Here is a 27,891-nt window from a genome sequence, read left to right on the forward strand (position 1 = left end):
AGTTTATGTAAAAGGGAACAGGGAAAAGCCATGACACTTTTTTTTAATTAAAAAAATTTTTTCAACATTTATTCATTTTTGAGAGTGAGAGAGACAGAGCATGAACAGGGGAGAAGGGCAGAGAGAGAGGGAGACACAGAATCTGAAGCAGGCTCCAGGCTCCGAGCTCCAAGCTGTCAGCACAGAGCCCGACACGGGGCTTGAACTCATGGAGTGCGAGATCATGACCTGAGCTGAAGTCGGATGCTTAACTGACTGAGCCACCCAAGCGCCTTAAAGCCATGACACTTTTAAAGAAAAACAAGTTTGGGAGAGTGACATGCTTTCTAGATATCAAGGCATCATATAAATCTCTAGTAATTAAGACAGTGCGGTATTGTTTCGTTTGTAGACAAATAGAAAACATAACAGAATAATAACAAAGCCAAATAAACTCAGAGACTGTTGCGGGTTGAATTTGGTCTTCCAAAAAAGATACATTCAAGTCCAAAACCCCTGGAACTTATGAATGTGACCTATTTGGACATAGGGTCTCTGCAGATGTAAGCAAGTTAAAATACACTGGACCTTAATCCAGTTGCTGGTGGTGTTATAAGGAGCAGAGACACAGAGAGAGAGGAAGACGGCCGTATGCCAAGGAATGCACATAAGCACTTGTTGTGTACCTGGTGAAGCACTTTTCGTGGTGTATATGCTGGGAAACACACGGTGTGCACACGTTTAAGGAATGAAGTGAAGGAGTGAAGGAAGGTAGGCCTGAAGCTGCCGGTGGAAGGAGTAGGTCACCAGAACCTGGAAAGAAGAGAGTCAACAATTGAGAGGGCTCCTCAGAGGTCTTCCTTAGAGGCCACCCAGAAGCAGGGGGGAGCTGGAGAAATCTCACGCTCTTCTGCCCTGAGGTCTCCTGCTGGTGTTTCCACCAGTCAAGCAGAACTCAGTGGATGAGAGAGTCCACAGATGAAGTCCTTCTTGGTTAGTCTTCCAGGTACAGAATTTGGTAGAATAAGGGTAAAAAGAGGATTTGAGGGGCAGTGGTTTTATCCTGCACACAAGACATTATATAATCTTTGCAAAAGCCGTAAGGGACCTTACCCTACCCTTATCCCATTTCACACAAGCAAACTGGAGCTTGGAGAGGTTAAGTCACATGCTGACATTTGGCATGTAGTAGAGTTGGGGTCTAAGCCTAGACAGTGTTAATCATGAGCCAGGTAGCTCACCGCCAAAGTGAAATTCATGGCTCCATCATAGGTACAGACTAAGTCTCAGAGCAGGTGAAAAGCTGGGCCAGTGTCAGCAGAAAGGGCTGGCATTTCCCAGTTCTGTCTGGCTCCAAATGCCATCTTCCACTGTGACACCACATGAGCACCCATGACGTAGCGACCCACGAGAGGCACACGCTTGGGGTTTTCCTTTTAATTACAAAGTAGAGAAGTGACACCAATAATACTATTGAAGTATTCAACTGGTTTTTACCTCAAGTGACGGAGTAGCCATCCTCAGAGATGAACAGCCTCCACCATGACATGGGAGAAAGCAAGGAGTATCCGATATTCGCCAGCCTGCATTTTGCATACCCTTGAGGGTGTCCGTCACTAGAGATGTTCTGAGGGTTTGTGTTGTTAGAGATGCTGGGATCTCCGCAAGTCTTTTTGATTTTGTTTAAAGCCATAAAATAAAGTGATTGGGTGAAATTCTTTTCTGTTAAAACAAAACAGAATAGTGTGAGGCCTTGCAGCTTTTATCGTGGGCACTTTTAAGGTACACGATCGCTTTCATTCAGCTAAATGCTACTGGCTCAAACATGGACTCTATGATTACAGTTTGTTTGGTTTTGATTATTCTTGTTTATGCACATCTTGTTTAGTTTATACTAAACTATTAGACAGGAAAGAGATAGGGAGTATGAGAAAAATAAGACATTAATGATCATGAAAATGATAATCTACAATTTCCCTTCAAACTGATACCTTATAGACTCATATAGTGACTTACCAGAACAGGTAAACCACACATGTCAGGATTTCCATATTACTTTCGCTTCCATTGCTCAATAGAAGAACTTCAGTGGTGATTATTGTTCATTTGGCTTTTGATCTATTGGGGATAATAATAACCATCCATATGATGGGTTATTTGCAGAGAAATGTTGCAAGTAGAAGCCCTGAAACTTTTTATTAACTCGTCATTTGGAAACAAAGCAGAAAAACATTGTTATTTTATTATACAGTATAGACCTAAATATTTTTTAAAATAAAATCACTTCTTTATGACATACCATGAACGAAATAATGGAGTTGCATAACAAACTGACAAGGAGATTCATGAGGCATTGCCATGTGTAGTAGACATTTGTCACTTTTGTCCATGCAGCAGGAAACCTCTTTTTTCCAGCAACATTGCCTGGAGCCGGTTTCGGAAGCTACCCTCTCCCAGCCACAGTCCCATATAGGTTAGGTGAAAATGACCTGCCTTGCTGATGGGTACCTGGCCTCAGATGAAGAAAATCAGAACATGGAACACCCTGGCCAGTGGTTCATTTAGACGGACTATGTCCCAAACTGTGCCAATAAACTTTAGTGGAACCAGTAGAGTAAAGAAGCTGCCTTTCAGATGGAGCCACTGAAATAGAAGGACCAAAGACCAGAATATTCCCAGCAATGTGCAAGAATACCATATGCCTAAGAAGAAAACAGCAAAGAAAAGCATAGTCAAACGACCGATAGTGACAGGTTCCCAGTGACATGTTTGAGCTCCTGGTTCCAGCCATTTCATAACTCAGTTGTATTTCACTTTTAGACTTCTCAGTTATATTAAGCAATAACTTGATAGATGACCTTGAATACATCACTTTATTTCTCTGGTCTTCTCTGTCTTCATCTATAAAATAAAGGCATTAGATCAGATGCCTGCCTAACATCTCTTTTAGATTTTACAGATTTGTGATCTTGTGATTGACCATGCATTAGTGACTCTGTAGAATTTTTAAATGGACCCAATTTCAATTGACAAAATAAATGGTGCTGGCCATCCTACTTCTTAATAGATAAAAAAGGTGAATTATACAGTACTTACAATTATAGAGGCCATGAGAAGTCATCTAATCCTTCTTCTGAGTCTCCTATCTAAATTGAGAATACACAAGGATGCTTTTATACTCCGTATCTTCATTTTGATGGAGCTCCAGGGCAAATGTCTCAGCTAACTTAATCAAAGATGTTGTTCACAACCTCTATTATGATCCTGAGTATCCCTGCCCCCATTCTGATGAAGAACCCTGGAAATTACCCATGGTAGTTTCACTTGCATTTAGTGAAAATCTTTTTGTACAATTTCGCAAATGCAAAGAAAAAAAGCCCTTTTATATAATTCCTCCAAGTTTCATAATTCTTTGATAGACAGCATCCATATCCCCTGCTAATTATTTCCCCATAAGGCAGGGTATTATACTTCCCAGAAGATGTTTTACAGGTAGGAAAGCTTTTGAAAATATATAATATTTTGACCTTTGAGATAAGAGATTTGTTGTGAAACTAGTCCTTTTTATTACTAGGTGTCATTCAAAATAAAATAATACGTTTAGACATGTTGTAGCAATTTACTTGCTATTACTCAAATCTTACCCTCTAATTAGAAGGAGAAATATGAAGCTTCATCAGTGCATAATTTAACAAACTCAATGTCATGAAATTACCATATTTTATTCTTGCCTAGCACCAAAATTTGTGGGCCCGGAGGAAAATGTTCACTTCTAAAATGCAAGATATGACTTATAACAAAAGAGTGCTTGAGAGCTGATACTACGGGTTCAGGCTAATCAAAGCCTTTGGACAAGTTCCAAAAGGCAGATTTAAAATATGAGTCAATCTCCAAATCCCATCTGCTTTGGGATGCAGCAGAGAAAGAAATGCAGTCATTTGGGGAGAGCGAAAACTATCAAAATCAGGGCTTTTTAAACCACTGATGGAAATGATAATGGGGCAGTGGGATTGCCAGAAAGAATTCTCAAAGGAATTAGAATTTTGTCTCCAGGTAGAAGAGCCCCCGCCCCTGAAAATGGCAGAGGTGTCCCTACCCTGGGATCCAGTTTCACTTTGTTCCTTCTTCTCTCTCTCCACCCTCTATTTTTATGCCCACAGCAGGGTAGGTTAGAGGCTTCACCCGATAACCTTAAAGTTACAGTAGTGTAACAAAATCAAGGTTATCTCTTATTCATATCACAATCCCGGGTGTTCTTGTTCTGCTGGGTCTTTCCATCTTGTGGCTCCACCCTCCTCGAGGCCCTCAGATCCTCTGTATTCAGCCGGCATTTGGGAAGAGGACATAGGGAAAGCACATTCATATCTTCACTGCTTTGGCCAGAACTCGGTCATGTGTCTGCATGCAGGTGTGAAGGAGGCAGAGAAATACAGTGTAACTGTGTGCCAGGAGGAAAAAGGAAAAAGTTTTAGTGGACATATAGTTTCTGCTACATCTTTCTCTCCTTCCCTCCACCACTCCCATCTTTGCAAAAGCAATATTTGCATAATAGTTAAGAACGCAGAGTTAAGTACACTTTAGAGTCAGTCTACCAGGATTCAAGTGCAAGTTCTGCTCCTAGTAGCTGTGTAATCTGGGGAAATGATATAAGCTTTCTGTGTTTACTTTTCTGCAAAACAGGAATAATACAAGTAACTGACTCATAACATCATTGTGAATATCAAATAAATTAATGGCTAAGTGAAGAAAATTCTAAGTAGAATATGCCTGGGACTCCATTACTTCTCACTTCTATATCAGTCAGACTCCTAGGTTGCAATAGAAATAATCCTGCTGACTTGAGTAAAATAAAATTTATGAGGGGACCAGCAATACTGCAAAAACAGGCTTCGAAAACAAGTCCACAACAAGCAACCTCTGGAGGGCCAGCCATCAGGAACCAGAACAGTTCTTCCAGCAGGAACAGGTCCATTCATGGATCCCCAGGCCACTACTGCTGCTGAGGTGATGATTTCCTCCAAATGCCACCACACCACACCCTACAGCCCTTACTCAAATGCCAAGCACTACAGGAGACTGCTCAATTGCCTGCCCCTGAACTTTCCAGAATGACAAGAAAGAGAATTTGGACCCATTTGCTTTCTGGTTCCCAAGAATGCACACAGTGGCACATTTCTAAGAGGATAAAAAGTTTTGATAGTCATGGCACCTTGCCATGGTTGGCTGCTGAACAATAAAAAAAAAAAAGATGATATCCATTGTGTGATCTATCCCCCCAGTCAGCCAGCCAGCCACTCACCCACCCACTCATCCACCTACCCATTGATCCATCCATCTCTCAATCTATTCAGTTAGCCATCTATCCACCCATGCAAAGATACATACATATCTGACAAACACACATCACCACATTTCTCTCACGTTTTTTATATCCAAATACCCGTAAAAAATGAGTCTTTCAGAGGAAGCTTTTATGGACCTAATTCACCCCAAAGCTTATGTCTCCCTGAGCAGTAGATGAAAAATATTGCAGCCTGAAAAGAATTGACTTGAAAGAATTAGGGCCCCTGCCTAAATGCCTTACATAGTATAAAAGAGTGACTCCAGCCCCAGGGTGAATGGAGTCTTATGTTTCATAAGGCAAGATATTTATTATAATGACAGGGCAAAATGGCCGTGGTCAAATCTTAAATCCAGGATGCATCTAAAGCAAGAATGTCACTTTCCAATTCAAATCCAAAATGTACATTAAAGGCAAAGAGTGTGTATGAATTCTGTTTAAAAGTCTCTTTACAGAAATGGATTAGGGTTGTCATTGATACCAAGCTTCTATTCTACCTGAGATCTATTCATGCTTTGAGCAGAGTTTAAGGCTTTCTTCTGGAGCTAATAACCTCATTTAATCTGTAATTTCTATGTGAGAATTGGCGCACCCAAAATAAAAGAACAAATTACTAGATTATTTTTTCAATGAAATTCTAAATCAGCCTTTGGGATTTCCAACTATGAAAGCCCCCACAAAATGCTCTGTATTTTCATGGAGTTAATAGTCTTGGCATTTTAATGCATGTTTTTGAGGAATTAAAATTCAGTCACCAAAACGTACTGTAATGCAGTTATAATAAACACCTTCTTGTGTCTGCCTCCCACTCTTTAACAGTTGGGTACAAGGCACCATGCTAAGATATTTACACAGATCAGTTCATTTAATCTTCCCAATAGCCTGTGATGTAGGCTTTATTGTTTCCATTTTATATATGGGGAAATTGAGACATGCAACATCAAAGAGCTTTTCCAACTTCACATATATAGAGATGGTGAAAGTAGAAATCAGATTCCGGAGTCCAGTTCTAGAACCCATGTTCAACCGCTAGCCTTGCACATCCATTTACCTGTATCTCATTCAGGTTGGCTCATGCTTGGTATATGTGACCCTGCCATCTTGGGTACTATTATTATGGCTAGATACCTTATCCAAGAAGGACTAACAGAGGTAGTTCTGGAAACATAGAATTGAGATTTTAGATACCGCTGTTTAGTCTATGTTAACTTCAAAACAATGAAAGAAATATAGTCTGAGAAGTTTTGGATGGACATATTCTCCATATGATGTGGGACTGAGTAGCAGGAAAAGTTGGATGGCAGAGGGAAGAAGAATTAAAAGTGCGTGCCAAGAGAAGTTTTGCATATTTTTCAAACCATTTTTGAATTTGTTTAAATAACGTTTGGTGAAACAGGGATTTAATGGCAACCTCAATAGTAACAGCAATGTTGGAGACATACATCCCCTCCCACTTCTTTATAAATACAATTATTTCAGTACTTAAGAAAACCTGTAGAATCTGAAAAATAAGACAATACTACTGGAATATGTACCTGTTATTGCTTCACTACTGTGCTTGTAATTGACCTTTTTTCGCACTTTATTTCACCGGTGTTAGCAGTCCCAAAGGCATCTTATTTGCAGGTTTTTCTGAATAAAGCACTGGTACTTAACATTGTTTATTCTGAGGGTCCCCTCTTAAAACTAAACTGCCTTTTGCTTTATTATAGAACTTTGTAAATATCCTCCTAATCTTTATAAATTATGTTTAAATATTATAAAGATATATATTGTTATGTTATTTATATATTGTTAATTAAATGGATATTATTTATTAATTTATTATTACTATTTTTTTCATGTTTATTTTTGAGAGAGAGAGAGAGAGAGAGAGAGAGAGAGAGACAGAGCATGAGTGGGGGGTGGTGCAGAGAGAGAGGGAGACACAGAATCCCTCAGGCTCCAGGCTCTGAGCTGTCAGCACAGAGCCCGACGCAGAGCTCTAACTCACCTGTGAGATCATAACTTGAGCCAAAGTCGGATGCTCAACCGACCGAGCCACCCAGCACCCCTATTATTACAACTGTTAATGTCAACCAAATACTACTCCTGTTCCTTTTGGCTTTCCGGAAGTTCAAACCCTGATAAGTCCAGTGGCATCTCTTCCCTTGAGCTCAGAGATTTGCTTCTGCATCTATACCATGTATTTCCCAGTGTATTTAAGATAGCTAGAATTGTCTGCTGTTGCTTGCAACCCCAAGTGTCCTAATCTTGCGAGAAATGAGGGAGGAACCCAGCATTCATTGAATGTTTTCTACCTGCTAGAACATTTACATAAGTTTACTCATTTAATTCTCCTGACATCCCCGGGAGTATCAAGTTCAAAGCACTGAAGTGATTTGAAACAGTCAAGGTTTCACCTCCGGTTTCCTGCCTTCCAGAGCCCAAGCTATTTTTCCTCCATCATGCTGTAACTCACCTCAGAATTAGGAGGAAAAATGCTGAAATATGTCTCAATTTCTTTCAATGTTTATTTATTTTTGAGAGAGAGAGAGAGAGAGAGGGATACAGAGCATGAATGGGGGAGGAGCAGAGAGCAGAAATATGTCTCAAAAGCTGAACCTTGACTTCTGTGAATTTAGAGGGTACAAATACCGTGTGATGACAAGTGGCTGGCTTCTAAAATATATCATCACCCCTCTGCAGCAATGAATAGGAAGTGCCTATTTCTTTCTGATCCTGGGTACCCAGGGATCATAAAAGGTGACATGGTGACTGCCATAACTCGTGCAAAGCAGAGCAAAGAACAAGGCTCATCCCTTTGAAAAATGTAGGTAATGAACAAGAAATGAACAAAGAATGAGGAGAGGAGACAGCGTATGGGGAACCCCTGTGTATGTATATTCGCACAGTTCTATGGGCATTTGCCTTACTTTAACTCTTTGGCCACAAGGAAGAGACTCAGACTACATTAAGAAGGGAAAGTTCACGGTCAGGGAGACAGAGACCTCAAAATAGAAACCCAAGTGTGAATGAGCCTGAGAGGAGGAAGAGGGGGACTCAGAGTGCCTTGCGATCTCAGCGGCGGACTCGTACAGGTGCTCCCACCCATGCTCCCTCCAGAGGCTGACCCCACTACTTTTTGTCCCATCTTTGTGGACTTTTGCCTCTCCTCTCTCTGTCAAGCTTCCTTGCCCAATGCTCCCTGTTTCTCTTTACCTCACAGTTTGTTTCTCAGGGCTTCTGCTTTCTTGTGACTTCCCCATGCTCACACCTAGCTTCTTCCATATACTTGGATTCATCGTGACCCCATTCCTCTGCATAGGCTCTTTCAGCTTCACCTGGGGCCATTAGCAACGTGGGGAGGTGGGGGCTCCATGCTTCCCAATCCAAAGTCCTGGAGCTAGAGTTAATTATGATGCCTGAACTCGTCTTTACTGCCGGAGAAGTGTGTTTGTCTGCTTGTGGGTTCTTTTGCTAGCCCGTCACACGGAGCCTCCCAGAGTGGATTGGTTGCTGTGCTCATTCCTAGTCCAAACCAGGTAGTGGGGGGCAGGGGGGTGGGAGGGAGGGAGGGCTGAGGCGAGTGGTAGAGGACACACAGTAGAGACATCACCATTGCCTAAGGCCTTCCTCTTGTCAGTGGTGGGACCAGATGTGGCAGCCACCAGGATGGATGTGCTTACTCTGGGTTTTGCCCGAAGTCTCTGTGTGCTAACAAAATAATAACTAATAGGTGCCAGACTCTACTATTGGCTTCGCACCATGCTAAAGGCTTTATGTGCGCAATCTCGCGTACTGCGAATAGCGACTTTATGAGGTAGGCCCCCATTTTGAAGCTCTCTCCCCCTTGTAGCGGTGAAGCAGTTGAGGCACAGACTGCTTGCACTCTTAACTCTTACAGAGTTTAGGCGCTATTAGGTATCATTCAGCAAGCGAAGCAGGGCAAAGTCACTGCCTGTCCTTGGTATTTCTGATCCCTCACAAAAGGAATATTTTCAAGCCCCTAAGCAAACAAACAGACAGCCAAGAAGAGAGGGTGTTCTAGAGTAAAATTGGCATGGCAGTGCCCTCAGCACCGTATTCAGGATCCAAATAAAGTTCTTGACCCTGAGGATAGTCTGGAGAAAGGTCTTCTTTCCACAAGGAGGTTGGAAAAATGGGCTCAGCAAAGTCATAGAGGTGGAGGTGGACAAGGACACTAAGGTCTCTCTCTTCCAACCTGGATCGTTGGTTATAAAAGGGAAGAAGAAAGGCCAATTCTGATTGGCCTGATCCCACCTGACCTAAAGATGTGATCAATTCTCAGATTATCGCAGAATCTGTCCTGCCTTGGAACTCGCACTTGCCTTATTTTGTAGCTAATGCCAGGATGTACTCTCCACAAAATAGGAAAGGAAGAAGTCACGGTGGGCCCAGGGTCCGGGCCCCTCTCTGCCGGCTTCAGCTGCGGCACCACCAGGGGCCGCCGCAGCCGCCGGAAACGTTAGCATTAGCGATGTGGGCGGATGGCCGAAGCCAAAAGCTGACACGCTTCTAGATCTCTCTTGAGTCCCTGAGGCCGTCCGTGGCTGAGGCATTCTCTTCCTTCAGGAGCTCCGGTCTCTCTTTTGTCTTTGGAGGGCCCGCTCGGGAGCTCCGAGGAGCCCACAGATCTCCGCGGCCTGCTCAAACACCATTCTGTCTGCGTGGGTCCACTGAGCCAACAGAGGGAAAGGAAGACGAACACGGCCAGGAAGCAAGCTGCCAAACGAACTGAAAGAAAGGGCCGAGCGAGGCCGCCGCGGTCACTGGGCATTTGGCCAGCTCTTCCTGGAGCAAACCGAAGAGGTAAGGACCTGGCCTCGCTCTCACGCCTCAGCAAACGCCGCCTGTGGTGAATGTGAGGTCCCCTGTCCTCTCGAACACACTCTGGGGATGGCTTTTGGCTGCACCAAGGCCGCCTTGATAAGGAATATGCAACTATTCTCAAAATCCGTCCCCCATCCTCCTGGCTTCACCTGCCAGCGAATACTTCCTACTCTCTTGCCGTCCACTGCAACTCTCCTACCAGGGAAGGGCCCGAGAGGCTTTTTCTTGTTTCTTTCTCTCAAACTTCAGAGGATTTTTTAAATGTATTTGCGTGCATATGTTTTCAAGGGACAAATTCCCCGCAGAAGCGGGATCACGCGCCGCATCGTGTCTACGTCGAATGCTTTTCTATCTGGCATAGAATCAGAAAATGCAAACGCTTAAATTTGGAGCCACGGTGCATGTGCGTGAGTGTGTGTTTTGTTAAGACCGGATTCTCCTTCTGAGCTACGGTATCTCTTTTAGAGAGGAGCCGTGGAGATCCAGTAAATTTTGTTGGTTTTGGTTGGTTATTCATAGGGCAGTGGTATGCGCTTTGGAGGAAAATTATTTTTAAGCTTTATTTACTTTGAGAGACAGAGAGAGAGTGTGTGTGTGTGTGTGTGAGCAGGTGAGGAGCAGGAAGACAGGGGAGAGAGAATCCCAAGGAGACTCCTTACTGTCAGCACGAAGCCCGATGTGGGGTTAGAACTCAGGAACTGTGAGATCATGACTTGAGCCCAAATCAAGAGCTGGATGGTTAACTGACTGCACCACCCAGGTGCCCCCCAACTTTTTAATTAGAAAAATAGACACCTACATATATTTCTTCGCTTAGTTCAGGGGTTCTCAGCCCCAGCACGCTGACGTTTGGGGCTGGATCACTCTTTGCCGCAAGGGACTGTCCTGTGCATTGAAAGATATTCAACAGCCTCTGGACTCTATCCACGACATGTCAGTTCAGCTTCCCCCATCCCTGATGCCCCTTCAACCCTGTGACAATCAAAAAATATCACCAGACATCGCCAAATGCTCCCAAGGAGGCAAAGCCCTCTGGTTGAGGACCACCGACCCAAAACAAAGCCACAGGGCTCGTATGCAGTGGGTACTCAGTGTGCGAGTTTAACCGTGAACAAGCAAAAGAGTGTTTCCCACTGCTCTTGAGAAAAAGATGTGATATCTAAACTTGGCCTTTTTGGCTACCACGGTCTGGCCCAGCTTGCCTGTCCATTAGATCTCAGACCCTGTATTCCCTGCTCTCCTTGCTCCAGCCACGCTCCCTTCTGCCACGGATTTCACACAAGCTGGTGCCCCTGTGTGCGATGGCCTTCGCTCACCTCATGGGCACAGTAAGTCCTGTTTATCCTTCGGGGCTCACTCAAGTGGCGCTTTCTCAAAGAAATGACAGTAAGATCCTCCCTTAACGGATTTCACCCTTGATTGCAGCCACTCTCCCTACTTCATGTCTCTCCGTATCCCTTGTCTTGCTGGACGTTCCCCTTTGTGGATTTTGGAGAAATATCTCTGGCCCCCTAGGCTGGAAGCCCCATGAAGGCAGGGACCAGGACCAAGAGCGCAATGCTCACTGATTCTTGTTTTCACTCCACTGTTACCAGCAGCCCACACAGTTCCTGGGCTACCTGGAGGTATAAAGTACTTGGATAAATGAATATATCATCAAATTACTCAAAGAACTGTTTCCTGAAAGACTACATCAAATATCCTACTTCCTCATTCCTTTTGGTTAAGAGATTTGAGTTCAAATACATGGTAAAGAGATTTGAATTCAAATAGATGCTGACATTGGAGCACCTGGGTGGCTCACTAGGTTGAGAATCTGACTTCAGCCCAGGTCATGGTCTTGTGGTTCGTGAGTTTGAGCCCCATTTCGCGTTGAGCTCCCTGCTGTCAGTCTGTCGGCACAGAGCCCGCTTCGGATCCCTATCCCCTTCCCTCTGCCCCTCCCCCACTTGTGCTGGAAAAAAAATTCAAATAGACGCTGATATCAAAAAGATGTCCTTTCATTTGAATATCTTGGCTTAGGTTCGTCCGTTGAATTGATCCCTCAAAGATGCAGAAAACAGCAAGAATCTGCTCAATGACGATTTGCCAAAGCAGAAGGCACCAGAGCGGTGGTTCTCAAACGTCAGTGCATCAGCATCACCAGGAGGGCTTGTGGAAACAGGTCAGATGAGGAGGCCCCACCTCCAGAGTTTCCATGAGCAGATCTGGGGTGGGGCCTGAGAATGTGCACTTCTAACAAGTTCTCAGATGATGGTCGTGCTGGTCAGAGCATGGCGTTTTGAGAACCACTGTCCCAGAACAAACAGATCCAGGGAAAGCCTGTGGGAATCTGAGCTTCATGTAGTGGCAACTTTTCTAAAAAACAAACAAACAAACAACTATTCTAATCATCATTTTATTGGACATTGAAGTTCAGAATGGTGGGATGATTAGTCATGACCACATAGCCAGCTGGTAAGCTCAGGAGTCAGGAAACGGATCATTTTCTGATTGCAAAGCCTGGGCTCTTGACTCCCATGCCCATGTGTCTCTAAGTTGCCTAATGGTAAAAAATGTTCAAGGCAGTCTAGCAGGTGAGTCTCCTGTTACAGCAGGTTTGGGAAACACTGTGCTGGCTTTATTCCCTGCCTCCCACTCAAGAGACACAGCTCTGTGCCTGGGACTTCCCCAGCCCATCTTCTTCCGGAGCCACCCCCAGGCTGTTCCCTCTCCCAACTGTGTCACAATCCAACCTACTTGGTATTTCTTCAGCTGGGATCGCTCCAGAGATAAGCAACAGTGTGCGGGAGTTATGCAAAGTTACAAGGTAAAAAGAGCCTTTAAAATTTTTTTAGCATCAATTTGTATTCCTTGGTGAGCAATTGAAGACATTAAAAACAGAGCTGTTATATCCTTGTAAGAGTAATTGTGTGGTGTGTGTGTGTGTGTGTGTGTGTGTATGTACACTTGAGGGGAGCTAATTATTCCCTATCACACAGTCCTCCTTTCCTACTGTGGGGGTAATTTGGTGACAAATTTGAAATGACTTCTGGCGCTCAGTAAATAAAAAGATTTTAAGAAGCATCCAGGGGAACAGCGAGTATACCCAAGGAGAATTGATTCTCTCTCAGGGGTTTGAAGGCCACTTTCATTCCTGAAAGGCAGGTAAAAAGGTGAGCCAAACATAATACCTAACTTCAAAAAGCTACAATCCAGTGGGGCTTGGTTTGCCAGATAAAATACAGGACATCCAGTAAAAGTTGGAATGGCAGAATAGTATATCCCATGTAATACTGAGATAAGATTTATTGTTTATCTGAAATTCAAATTTAACTAGACATCTTACTTCTCCCCAACCCCTGAATCCCACGGTGCGATTCAACGTAGGGCAAGAAAGCGAGTACCCGTGCAATTATAATACAATCCCAAGACTGGTTGGACAGTGAGCATTACTTCAATGAAATTATGAAAGAAATGGTTTCAGAGGAAAGAGAAGGCACATCTGGTTGAGAAACTAAGGGAAGATGATGCAGGAGGCAGGACTGGAGGTGAGCCCTAAAGGATGAGCAAGATTGGGAAGAAGCCATATGTGGAACCATGTTCCAAGCAGGAGGAACAAGTGAGGAGATAGAAAAGTATTTAGCACATTTAGTTCCCAGAGTGTAGAGTTTGTGTCAAGGAAATAAGGCTGAAGAGGGGTGATGAAGCTAGAGCGCAGGAGCCACGGTTGGCTAAGGCGTTTAAGATGAATCTGTTCCATAGCTACTAGGAAATCTCTGATGATCTCATAGGGTCTGGGCTTCAAAGACAGGTAATCTGACAGATGTCTGCAGAATGGACAAGAAAGGGAAGATCAGAAGGCTATTCCAATGATCCATGCCACTTTTTTTAGTTCTGTGGGTCACAGCTTTTTAACAGGTTGTGAAATCAATTTAAGTGGTTGTGGCCAGTGCTGTTAAAGCATGAAACAGAAACAAATTAAGAAATATCAGTATATATTAGCATTTAAGTGTTACTTTAATAAGTACTTGTTTGGGGAGAGGGGTGCCTGACGGGTCACGATGTTTAAAATGTGCTTCTTACAGAGTCACAGTCCAGAATGTTTGAAGACTGTTGTTCTATACAGAGGATGGGTCTATTAGTGTCTTTGCCTTCTGCACACTGCCTTCTCAAGAATCACTTCTCTCCCAATGACTTTGGCAGGGGCCTTTCAACATACAATTCGATCCCTACCTCAGACCAGGGTGAACATCTCGCCTAAGAGGAAACAGCATGTGGACTGGAGCTGAGCCAGTCATCCCAGCCTGAGGACAGGTATTAAGAGACATAGTCTTCATTTACTGGGGACTGTGGGCTGCGGCCATAAGGGTACGTCATCTGGTAGCTATTGGCCACGATGGGTCAATGGCAAATGAATCAGCAAGTCAGGAGGGTCAGAAGTAAGTATGAGAGGGACCATCCAGTCCCCAAGAAATGGAGAGAAATGGAACCCGTTGAAGTCACTGATGGACAAAGCATGTAAGTTCGTGTTCTACATTTCCACCTCTCGTCCCTCTGTGGCCAGAGTATTATTTCTGAGCCTTGGAGGTTTGTGAGATTGCCTGTTGTATCTGTGTATTTCGTTTGCAGTAAATTTCCCTTTTTCTCAAGCAAGCTGGAGCAGGTTCAGTTCCTTTTTACGAACTGCTCTCTGGCTCAAGCAAACAGTTTGGGCAGGGATGATGTTGATAAATAAATATTGATTTTGCAAGTAGGGAAGGAGGTATACAAAATTCCTGAGGACCTGACAACTGAAGTAATTAATTAATTATAATATATAAAAACTTAGGCTTAATCATAATATAAAACATAGAAATACATAATAAATCATTTATTATTGTTATTATTATTATTTGGGGGCCTCTGTGTGCCCAGAAGCAGGATAGATAGATAATTCACTGGTTGTGGTCACCATAAGTGTAAATCCTCACCAGCACTCTACAAGTTCTATACTTTTTGCAAATATAAACACTGAGTCTCCAAGAGATTGAAGCAATAGTCCTGGGTCACCTTACTAGTAAATGAAACCAGGGATTTGCCCAGTCTCATTGTCCTCTATTCCTGGTGCTTTATGTCTCTTGATGAGGCCAGCAGAGGACGCAGCAAAAATGTTAAGCCCTCATGAAAGTGTTGGGACTATGAAAGCAGTCCAGATTCTAGTTGTGTGGCTTTTTCCTTCCTTCAACGTACAATCTGACAACAATCAATCTTACAGTAAGAGACTATATCCATACAACCCCCAATGAAGGTGGACATGTCTGTTATATAGGTAATTTGATCAACAGTCAGCCCACAAAATTCAAATTTACAAATATATACATGCGTGTATGTGTGTGTGTGTGTGTGTGTGTGTGTGTGTGTGTGTGTATTGCTTAGAAGTGATTTGTCTTCTCTGATTGCTGGTTTCAGTTCCACACTGACTCCATGTTGAAGATCGACAGGGCCCTGGTGCCTAATGGCTCCACCCTTTTGCCTAGGGTTAGCATTGGTCCCATCCCTCCACCCTTTCCCCTGCTGATGGCAATTAAGAGACGACTCAGGGCTACTGTGTATCTTCCTGCTCCAAACCTTTAACAGCCCTATTTCTTTCAAGATATAATCCACATTGCTAGTATGATAGTCAGGTCCCTCCAGAGCTGAAAATTGACCTGAAATGTAAGAGCTCCAAGCTTCCTTTTCACCATTCACTCACACCTGCGTGCATGTATGTGCTTATGTAAGTATTTGTGCAGAGAATGTCTATTGTTTTCCTACCATGTGCCATCCCCATTCTAGCCATTAGGCATTCAAGGACTAATGATGATGGTAGCTTATGTCTATTAACTGCCTAACAGCCTAAACACAAGCTAAGCAATTTATTCGCACTAACCACATTCATGTGGGTCATAAGTATGGATGGCGGGTGTTATTATCATCTATCTTACAGCTGACGAAACCAAAACTTAAAGGAGGTATCAACCTTCTACAGCTAATAAATGGCAGAGTCAAGATTCAAACCCGGATCTTACCCCAGCATCTAAGTATTGGGCCATTGTTCCACTGCATCTCCAGAGTAAGATCTACACAGTTCCTGTCCACAAGCATCTCACTCTCCAGAGGGAGAAATAGATGTGTAATTATCATTGAATGCAAATGGAGAGTATCATGATGGAAGTATGGAAAAAATGGGGCCAATCTCATCAGATTGGTTTATTGGTTCCTCTCCGAGGACCAGCAGCAAATTTCTACCCTCTGCCTTTGCTCATGGAGTTTCCCCTGCCGAGAATCCCCACCTATCTTCTCTCAATTTGTCAAATCACACTGCTACTTTAAGGCATTTGTGCTTCCTCTTTTTATCCCTCTTCCGGGGCAGATGTGGCTAATCAGACATGAAGCTTGTTTCTGCCCAACCTGGACCGTCTTGAGAATTCTTCACATCGTAGCCTTCAGAACATGTTATTAATTAATGAGAGTTAGTGCATACAACAAGTATATTTGGTCTCTCAAAGCTAATCTACCTCGATTCATTTTATAAATGAGGAGGTTGAAGTTTGATGAGCTGGAATGACTGGCCCGAGGTCATATGGTGAGTCAGAGACAGACCTGGTTCTGGAAGCCAGGCGTCCTTCCTCCTGCCCCGTGTGCTCCCCGCTCTTAGCTGACCGTGTGGACTCTTGCCAATCACGAAAAACACCGATAAATGAAGTCCAAGTATGCAGAGAGAATGAAGGCAAGTAAAATGCCAATTACTCAGTCCCAACAGACTGGGTACCTACTTACAAGCTGCGTTGGGCTACACCTACAGAAAGTGTCTTTAATTAGAGACAGATTCTGATGAAAGGTTGGCAGTATCTCTGAAACTCTTGTTTGTATTTAAATGCACAGAACACTATGCATTTATATCATTTGCATGCCATATTTGAATTGAAGAATATTCAATATTTATTCTTTGTCGCTTGCTGAGTAACATGCTGCTCAACTTTTCTATTTACTAACACAACTCGTTTGTTTAGTTCATGGCTGCATTTCCAGTTGAATGTTTGAAGTATAACTTACAGCATACTCTTTGGTATTTCACAAAAATTTAAACTTAAAAACGAAGGCATAGAAGTTATACAGCTATGAGATAAAGTACAGGCCTACTCATGGGCATTTAATTCCATCATGTAGTAGGAAGGACCCTTAGAACCAAGAACATTGGAGTTAGCAGCAAAATTCTGTTCTTACTACCTGTATGACCCCTGAGCAGGTTAATTCACGTCTCTGATCCTGGTTCTTCATTTCTCTTTGGAGATGCAAGATTGTTCTAAGATGACAAGGTCTGTATTGCCTCTGATATCTCTCTTTTCTTGCTAAAAATAGTATCTTTTTCTCTACTTTATGCTAAGGTAATGATAACCAATAGTAAGCATTTATTACATTTCAGGCCATATTCACATGGTCACTGTACATGTGTTTGTTTAGACTTCCTCACTGTGCAAGTGCCTATGTCCCAAGGGCGAGCATTGAGAGAGAGAGAGAGAAGGAGAGAGAGAGAGAGAGAGAGAGAGAGAGAGAGCGCACCAGGGAAGGTGGCCTGGCCTGGGCATCACATAGTATCACTCTGTCACACTCTGTTGCTTGGGGCAGTCACAAACCCACCCAGGTACAAGGGGAGAGAAATAGGCTTCATGTTGGACAGACAGTGACAAAGTTCTGGAAAAACACATGGGGCTAGAAAAACTGCTGGGACCATTTTGGGGAAATACAATCTTCTCACAAAGTATACATGCCATGAGGACAAGAAATTAGGCATGTTTTGCTACCTGTTTGATTCCCTTGTCTTAGAGAGAACTGACCCCCAGAAGTACACAGTGAATTTTTGTTGAAAGAATGAACGAATGCCAGTTTGTAAGACCTGTGCCTTGTCTAATGCCTTTTTTAATGAACGAACAAGGAAGCTGAGACTCACTGAAGGGAATAGAACTGTGAAAACAAAGCTGGGACAGAACCTGAGATTCCTGCTTCCGGTCTCACATTCTTTCCACACCCAAAAACCTGCCTCTCTTGGAGGAAGTTGCTGGGGAAATCTGAGAGCAAAAACCACATTGTGATTCAGTGTCTGGCGATAATGACCAATTTTGGAGCTCCTGGAGAGTTCCTGGAAGTAACAACCATTCTCCCCACAAAATATCAGTACTATAAATTGCTACTTGTTAAAAAACTTGTGGGAGTGCACCATATTCATAGAAATAGCTGGAGAGTGAGAGAACAATTATCACAGAATTGATCACCCACAGCTCAGTCCAATCAGATTCAGATTGTCCTGTGTTGTGAGGTGCCAGTGAACCAAATGCTGTGATATTTTGTTAGGACCATTGATTGCCTTCGGAATAAGATTGCAAGCAATTTGAGCCAAAAAGCAATCTTGTATGGGACTCCTGCTGGAATTTTATGCAGCTCCTGTGCCACGTATGTTTAGAAAGTCACTGCCAGGCTGGTGGCAATGTTTTCGTGCTCTGGTTTCAGAAGACTGCACAGTGTTTATGTCATCCAATTAAACCAGTTTATTAGCGGGTTAATATTAGATGATACTGTTAAATATCATCTAGAGCTGAAAGGGAATAAAACAAAAGTCAGAGTAAAGTCTGCAACAGCTCCCACTTAGAATACTGATAAGATGAAAGGGAAATACGACAAAAACTTCTAAGCAACAGCAGGCCACATCACCTTTGCCACAGAGTTCCCGGGCTCATATCACCCCCTCCGTTACTACCTGACCTCATGCTCCCTGTCCCGCATTTTCTGTAATGGAGATAACCAGAGCATATATCCATGACGTGATTTTAAGATCATGGAAGTTAACAAATATGAAACACTTAGGACAGTGCTTGGGACCTGACAATTCCTATACTAAATGTTAGCTGTGATTATTATTATGCAAGGGATTCATCCCATCTAAGCAAGGGATCACCTCCCAACAAAGAAATGAGGGCATTACCAGCCACCTAGTAGCAGGTGTTAGAGCTGAGATACAGATTCCAAAGTCTGCCTTCCACCTCTGTGCCCGACATCCTCCACTAAGAAGATTCTTTCTCCCTTCCTGGGTGCTGCATTTGCAATTAACATACCTTGAAAAAGCTACCCATAATCTGGTCTGTTTGACCATTTTCCTATAGACCCTGGCAGATGGGGAGGAGCAAATGGTGAACTTCCAAGAAAAAATGTCTGAGGCTCACTGAGCTGAAACACTTCCCTGAAATGAGGGTGCGGGGGACAAGATGCGAGGAAGCACCCCCATGGACACCCAACCCTGGAAGAATTAACGCTTGGTTTGGATGCAGGGGTGCCTGGGTTGGGCGTCCAACTTTGGCTCAGGTCATGGTCTCATAGTTTGTGGGTTCGAGCCCCGCATCGGGCTCTGTGCTGACAGTTCAGAGCCTAGAGCCTGCTTTGGATTGTGTCTCCTTCTCTCTCTGCCCCTCCCTGGCTCGCTCTGTCTCTCTCTCTTTCAAAAATAAATAGCCATTGAAAAAAAAATTTTTTTAAACCTTGGTTTGGATGCATGGGCCATCTGCCTCTCCTTAAAAAAAAGGAAAAGGTTGGGGCGCCTGGGTGGCTCAGTCGGTTAAGTGGCCGACTTCGGCCCAGGTCATGATCTCGCGGTCCATGAGTTTGAGCCCCGCGTCGGGCTCTGTGTTGACAGCTCAGAGCCTGGAGCCTGTTTCAGATTCCGTGTCTCCCTCTCTCTGACCCTCCCCCGTTCATGCTTTGTCTCTCTCTGTCTCAAAAATAAAAACGCTAAAAAAAAAAAAAAAAAAAAAAGGAAAAGGCTTATTACTCCTGCTTGCTCCAGTAGTGACTGGGTTAATGATCTCCTCTCTATTTGCCCCATAATCTCCATCTGGGTGAACAAAGGGCCACTTGCCCTGACGTCTTTGCTAAATCCTTTTGCATATAGGATAGCTGTTGAGAGTCTAAGTGTCACTTCTTGCCTCTTCTTACAGAATCACTTCCAGGGTGAGGGAGGGAGGGACATCAAGACTTGACGCTGACTAAGCCTACGTCTGAGCTGTCAGATCCGTGTTACTTTACCCAACATTTTATTGAGCTCTCTTACCTGCTAAATATTTCATTGTATTCTCCTAACGACCTTACTATTACTGTACCCGTTTCATAGATGAAGAAACAGTGGCTCGAAGAAGAGAAGTCATCTGGCTAAAGTCGCGTAGGAGGAGCAGAATGGAGATTCGGACTGAGGTCTACCATCTTTAAAGCTCTGAGTGAAACTGCCATGATCCAGAATTCCTACAGTGGTCTGCAGTGCTTTGGATGCTCTGACCCCCACCTTCCCCTCTGCCCTCTTCTCTTTCCTTCATGCCATTCCAGCCACACTGGCTTCCTCGTTATTCCTTGGAGATATACCATTTGTCTAGCTCTTCTCCCCTCTTAGAACATTTGTCCCGCCAGTACTCGACATAACCCCTCAATCTCGAGTTTTTATTCACGTCTCATCGTTTCAGTGGAAGTTATTTGGACCTGTTCAAAGCTACAAGCTCTGCCCCCCATCCTCCACCCACTCTGAGCTCCTTAGCTCAACTTTTTTCTCTTTTCCAAACACATACTTTCTTACATATTGACTTATTTTCAGGTTTCCTGTTTCCCATTTTATCCCACTAAAATGTAAGTCCAATGCAGCGTGGGGGTCCTTATTTGGTTCACTGATGTATACCAAGCGCCAAAAACAGGCACGTACCAGGTGCTCCATAAATACTTCCCAAATGGGAATGAATAGCCCTCCATAGATGTGTGTTTGCCTTTCTTCAACCTTCCTCTCTTCTCTCTTCTTATCCTTAGAAGTTTCACATGCCTGAATTATGTCCCATAAAAATCTTGCTAATACCTCTGAGTATGTATTTGAAACATTCTATTCACATCTCTGTGTCGTATTTTTCCTTGACAGTCCCTCAGGTTATCTTCTTTCCCTCCCTCTGTCTTTCCTTCCTTCCTTCCTTCCTTCTTTCCGTTGTTCCAAGATTTCATGAGCCACCTACCCTATGCCTGGCATTCTGCCACCTCCTGGGGATGAGATGTTGAAAACTTCACAGCCTGACTTCTAGGAGATCACTGGCTGTCTTAGGTCAGACTCACCAGAAGGAGACCCCAAGACTGGGATTCATTTGCCGGTAATTTATTCAGTGCTCTTAGGAGAAAACAGTGAAGGAGTAGGGGAATCAGCAGAGGGGATGGGGTAAAAGCCAATCACAGACGCTATCTCAGGCAAAATCTCAGTCTCACACTGGCCCTGCCAGTCTGAACTCTAAAATGTCTCTCAGCATTTGCCCTACTGGAGGCTGGAGAGCTAGGCTTTCATACCCCACAGCAGGCAGTCCTGAGCTAAAAGGTGCCCTGGGGGTGACATAACCCCTCAAGGACTTCTGCGTCTTCACCCAAAGCAGCTCATGTGGTTCCCAGCCAAAGAGAGATGCAGGTGGTGGCTCACACAACAGACAGGGGAGGGGCCCAGGAAAAAGGGATTGGGGGAGACCCCTCCCCCGCTCGCATTCTGTCTCTCTCTCATAAATCAATAAACATTAAAAAAAAAAACATTCCATGATCTTGCCCCCAAATATATTTTATTTCACCTTCTTTGGTGGTCAACATCTGTTAGACTGCATAGAATTTTCCCCAGTTTTGTGTCACCTATGGATTTGCACAGTAACATGTCATTGTCAAAAGTGTCGACAGAATCCCTACTAAAGACACGTATCTATACGTGGACTTCTTGGCACGGACGCACTTAAACTGCACTCCCGGAACCGTGTGTTTAATCTATACCACTTACCTGTGTGGTGCTCTGTCCATTTTTTTCTTTCCTTTTTTTCTGAATTTCACGACAAATTTTGTCACATTCATTTGACACATTCCAGACACGCTTTATCTGGAACAGTCCCCTGACTCCCGACTGGTGGCTTGCATAGAATTTCTTGAGATTTTCCCCTTTTAATCTACGCTGCAAATCATCTCCAAATTAATCTTCTTGAAGTTTAATCTTTTAGTAATTTATTCCTGACACCACCTATCATGTCTGTCTCTTTTCCTAGTCAATTCAATTAGACAATACTGACATGTCTTTAAAGGTAATATTTCCATTTCAACGCAAGTAGGCAACTGTTATGATGTTTTTGCCCAAATGTCTTAAAAATGCACTGTTGGACAAGAAAAACAAGTCTCTCCCAAACTGTTTATTTACCCAGTCATTCTCTTTTTATTATAAGCTATCTAGGCAATGAAGAGAATGGTGATCCCAGGAGCAAATTACATCATCTCGCAGGTGGAGATCCTCCTATGGCACGTGGTGGGAAAATAGGTAAGTGCAGCTGGTTTCAAAATAAGACATTTAGACTAAGATAACTGTCTCTCTTGGAAAGCGAAACAACCCGCCTAGGGTAGTAGTAAGACCTTACAAAATAACTAATAACCATTTCCCAGAGCACAGTATTTCTCATACTAACACCTACCATGCAGTGAATACTATTTATAAGGCAGTCCTTGTGCTAAAGGTTCTACATCTATCCATTTATTAAGTCTTCACCTGTCTAGGAAGTAGTTACCGTTGTAATGTCAATTTCAGAGATGAGAAATCTGAAGCCCAGAAATGTTGAGAAATTTACTCAAGGTGATTCAATTAGCAAGGGAATGAGATTCAACCTGAAGCTGCCTGATACTGTTGCCTGCTACCTTAATCCCTGGCCATGCTGACCCTAGATATTTTTCCTAAATGGCAGAGGGTTAGAAAGATAAATTAATTCTTAATTACCTGGACTGCTCCCATTAAAAAAAAAAAAAAAAAAACGGGAGGGGGGGATGGGGCGCCTGGGTGGCTCAGTCGTTTGAGTGGCCGACTTCGGCTTAGGTCGTGATCTCGGGGTCTGTGGGTTCGAGTCCCATGTAGGGCTCTGTGCTGGCAGCTCAGAGCCTGGAGCCTGCTTCTGATTCTGTGTCTGCCTCTCTCTCTGCCCCTCCCCTGCTTGCTGTCTGTCTCTGCCTCTGTCTCTCTCTCTCAAATAATAAACATTAAAAAAAATTAAAAATAAATAATTAAATGAACTAAAAAGGGGGAATAAAAGATAGGGTTTTGCATCTTTTCCATAAAATCTATATTATATCAGCTATTAGTGCCACAGTAATGCAGAGTGAACAACCCCAAACTTCTTTGGTATACAGGAATTGACGTTTATTTGTGCTTATGAGTCTGTGGGTCAGCGGGGTGGGTAGGCTGCGTGGGGCTGAGCTCAGCTGATCTAAACTGCGTTCACCCCCGTCTGTGGTCTGCTGGTGAGTCAGCTAGGGGCTGTCTAGTCTGGGATGGTCTTTCCTCCACGCGATCTCACCCCCTCTGGCCGGCCGGACTGAGCTCTTTCTCAAGGCATGGGAGGAGTCCAAAAGAGGCAGCGGAAGCTGCCTTGCACAGTTCCACTTAACAGCAAACTCTCTTGAGAAGCCTCAACTCAGAAACTTAGTCTGCCGTATACTATTGGCCAAAGCAAGCTACAGGAAAGCCCGCATTCCCAGGTAGGAAACATGACTCCCGCTCTTGGTAAGAGACGCTGCCAGGTCGCAATGAAAGGCAATAGGGACAAGGAGGCTGTCAATAGCGGTCACAATGCAATCATGCCCCATAAATACTTTCGTGTTTTTTTTTTTTTTTTTCCCTATGTCCTCTTCGTGGCACGGAAGGCCTTCAAGACTCTGTTTTCACCATGTTAATCTTTCTTTTTTTGAAGTTCATTTATTTAGATAAAGAGAGAGCACAAGTGGCGGAGGGATAGAGAGAATCCCCAGCAAGTTCCACACTGTCAGTGCAGAGCCCCGCACAATGCTCGATCCCACAAACGTTGAGATCATGACCTGAGCCGAAATCAAGAGTCGGATGATTAACCTCCTGAGCCACGCAGGTGTCCCTTCGTGTCCTAATCTGACGTTATTTGCCTTTACGCTCCAGCCTGAGCCTTCTGCCCTGGCTGGCTCAGCCTCTGGCCTTTGCCTCTGGAGCTCCTAATCTCAGCTCCCAGGAGCAGTGCCCTTCTCTTCCTTCCCACCCGTTCGAGCCCCACCCATCCATCCAGGCTCCTCTCAAGTCTTAGCTCTCTCCTGTAGCCATCCCAGACTTCTCCTGAGCCCTCCCTACCCTGAATACTTTCTAACATAACACTGGGTAAAATACTGAGTATTTTCTGTTGAGTATGTTTTTGAATCTACGAGTTAAGTAAATGTTAGATGCTTTCTGGAAATTTGTTTTTATTTTTATTTGTTTTCGAGACAGACAGGGGGGGGGGGGCAAAGAAAGAGGAAGAGAGAGAATCTTAGACTCCATGTTCAGCACGGAGCCCGATGCAGGGCTGGATCTCATGACCTGAGATCATAACCTGAACTGAAATCAAGAGTCAGACTCTTAAGTGACTGAGCCACCCAGGTGCCCCACTACCTGGAAAACTTTTTAAGGTACACTGGCCATCGGTAGAAAACTATTCCAGAGAAGGAAGAGCACAGAAGGAAGCTGTATATAATACTTAGGCAAAGTGTCACAGTCAGACCAACCTGGGTTGGAATCCCTGCTCGCCCACTTATAGGCTATGTGACTTTGGACTAGTTACTCAAACTCTCTGAACCTAAGATGTGTAATCTGTTAAATAAAATACTACATCTTGGAGTTTCCTTGGGGATTTAAGAAGATAATGTGCATAAAGCACTCAGCCCAGTGCTGAGTATAATGTGTTCAGTAAATGTTAGCTACAGCTATAATTACAACTAATAATATCCCCCATATGTTAATACTGTATTCATTTTCTACCTATCCTTTGGCTGCAGGGGTAAGTAAAATTCGCCACGCCATTCATTAGCCTCTTTATTTTGACTCTCCTGGTGAGTTACACTAGAAAGAACCTTCGCTTATATGATTAAAGTGTTACTTAAAATGTCAAGATTTACTAGCTGGAAATGGGGGAAGTCAAACCAGTTTTTGTGGTTATATGTAGTCATCCTGTCTTGTTGAATCACATTTAGTTGCGTTCTAAATGACAGTTTAACCTTAGCTGTTTGGCAGCACTAATCATGATGATCGATCGCCTCCTGAGACTTGAGTCTTCCATGGTGCTCCTAATATGAACAGCATCTTTCTGGAATAATCTGCTTCTCTCCAAGACGTTGCCACCTTCAGATACCTAGACGTACATCAGTGTTCTGAACCAAAACAGTTTTGTTAAATGTTTACAACGTGCTACATGGTTGGCTCAAATGCGGGAAAGAACAAAATAGTCGAGTACACAGAGTTTCTCATCAACTAGAACACGATTGTATGCTCATCAGGGCCAAGGGCCATGACATTATCAACAAATATATGCTCAACAATAGCAAAGTGCCTGGCAGGTGGTAGACCATCCATCAATAGCTGTGGGATGATTGAATGAATGAATGAATGAATGAGAGTATAATAAAACTGAGAGTATAAAAAACTAAAGTTTCTAATGAGAACAATATTTCAGGTCTTCAGCCACTCTGAATCCATTAAGGATCTAGGCAGGATATTAATTAATTTACTAAAATCCCCAGTTTACCAGTCTAGTGGCTCACTCAAGAAAAGGAAATCAGATTAGACGACAAATAATTATCTTAACAATCTTCCTCTAGGGAGTTCCCCTCTTTTAATCTATACTACAAATTGTCTTCAAGTTAATCTTCCTGAAGTTTAATCTTTTATTAATTTATTTCTAATACCACCAAGCACTTCTTTCTCTTTACTACTTCTTCAACTCATTCGTCAAGTATTTCAATTAGACAATAATATCTTCTATGTGAGGGCAATATTTCCGTTTCAATGGGAATAGACAACTGTTGTGATTCCTATGCCCACCATAGAAGTATCTTCCACGTAGTGTTTGACAAGAAAGACAACAAACTTGTTGTCCTCACAAACTCTGTGTTTACCCTTTTGCTCTCTTTTCATGACAAACTAATCAAACACTGAGGAGAATGGATCCCAGGAGTGAATAGCATCATCCCGCAAGTGGAGATTCTCCTGTGACATGTTGGGGAGAAAGTAGGTGCACCTGTTTTGAAAATGGACCATTTAGACTAAGTTAACAGATTCTCATGGAAAGATCAACTTTTACACAACCCTCTTAGAGCAGCTATTCTATTAAGTCCTTATGAAAGAAGTAGTAACCATTTCCCAGAGCATGTTTATAGTAAGGGTAATAACAACCCCTGCCATTTAGCGAATACTTATTTATATGTCAGCTGCTATGCTCAAGGTTCTACACCTATCCCTTTAAGTCTTCACCTGTCTATGAAGTAGTGACTGTTGTAATCTCAGTTTCACAGGTGAGGAATCTGAAGCTCAGAAATGTTGACTAATTGGCCCAAGCTGACCCACGTGGCAAGGAGCGGGGTGGGATTTAAACAGGAACTGCTGGACACTATCGTCTGCATTGTTAATTCCTGGCTATGTTGACAATGCATTTTCTGTAATTGGGAGAGGGTGAGAAAGAGAAGTAACATGAGTATTTCAGCGTTTCTTCTTTGATGCATTCTGTAAGCATGGAAATCCATTGCACCAGACACTGTTAATCATGCTGATCACAGATTGATGATTGTTGACAAAGGCGAAAAGGGGTAAATGCAAAAATGTTTAGCACTGAACGTGAATTATGTACTGTGCTAAGTGTTTTCCATAGTTATTTCTTAAATTAACACACTAGCACTGCCCTTCATACAGAGCCTGTCACAGAATAATTACCACTAAATATATGCTGAATCAAACAGCTGAACTAATAATTCAAAGTAGGAAGCATCGGGTGACAGATCTGAAGGGGGGGGGCAGCCAAAAGAGTCCTCTGTTTGTTACTTTCCACGAAATTCATAGTGAGTCAATTTCCTGAACGGCAAGGCAGTGAGCATATTCTTCACGCACGTAGACTGTTGGATGGAAAAGCAATAGTGCAAAAATGCCCATTTATTTTTTAGACTGTAGATGCAGCTCATGATTATATCTATATATCACCGGAAATAACATCCAAAAGTGTGTTAGTTAAAATACGAAGTGTGAGTGAGATCTGCGGCAGGGTCCAGAGTAAAATTATATGGCTCATTTGTCAAGTCAAGTAGTTCCAGAGTACAGAGAAGATGGCTGGAGCGGTCCTGTGGACAGGAAGTAATGAAGGGAGCCCTATTCAAGGGAGAGAATCGAAACATGGGGACCGTGTCTAACCCAGCGGCAGTGGATACAAACTTGAGGCAAGTTTCCACAGACTAGAGAAGATCTCCTGAGTGTTCTGCTCAAAATTAACTGCAAAATTCTCCTCCTGTCTACCTACCAGTAGAGCAGCCGCAGCCCCTTTCCAGATGTCCATATGAGGCCAATGAATGCAAATACTTCACCCAAAGTCATGCCACCCTCTTACCTTTACCCCCCTTTTTTTATTCTTCAGGTATTTGAGGGTAATGAAGGAGAAGGGAAATGAGAAGCAGCTATCTCTATTTTTAGACTGTTTCATTCCTGGCTGAACCTGGGACGATAGCCAATAGCTACAAAAGGAGCAACTCAGAAAACATGCAAGGCCTTGAAAATCAAATCCAGGAAAGAAGCTGTCTCCCCATTTTACAGATGAAGAAATGGAGGTTCAGAGAAGGTAATTACCTTGCTTGAGGCCACACAGTGGGTGGCAGGGCTGGAATTTGAGCTCAGGTCTGTTTGCCTC

General features: G+C 43.4%; 1 long non-coding RNA gene across 1 annotated transcript in view; it reads left to right on the forward strand.

The window, feature by feature from the left end:
* LOC106968858 (uncharacterized) overlaps positions 1-7,118 on the forward strand; it is a 109,466-nt gene extending 102,348 nt beyond the window's left edge. Inside the window, exon 12 of the long non-coding RNA XR_008297086.1 lies at positions 4,660-7,118. This is a non-coding gene — a long non-coding RNA (uncharacterized LOC106968858). The remainder of the gene's footprint in view (positions 1-4,659) is intronic.
* Positions 7,119-27,891: the final 20,773 nt, after the last annotated feature.

This window comes from Acinonyx jubatus, chromosome A2, assembly GCF_027475565.1.
Source record: "Acinonyx jubatus isolate Ajub_Pintada_27869175 chromosome A2, VMU_Ajub_asm_v1.0, whole genome shotgun sequence".
NCBI classification, from domain to species: domain Eukaryota; kingdom Metazoa; phylum Chordata; class Mammalia; order Carnivora; family Felidae; genus Acinonyx; species Acinonyx jubatus.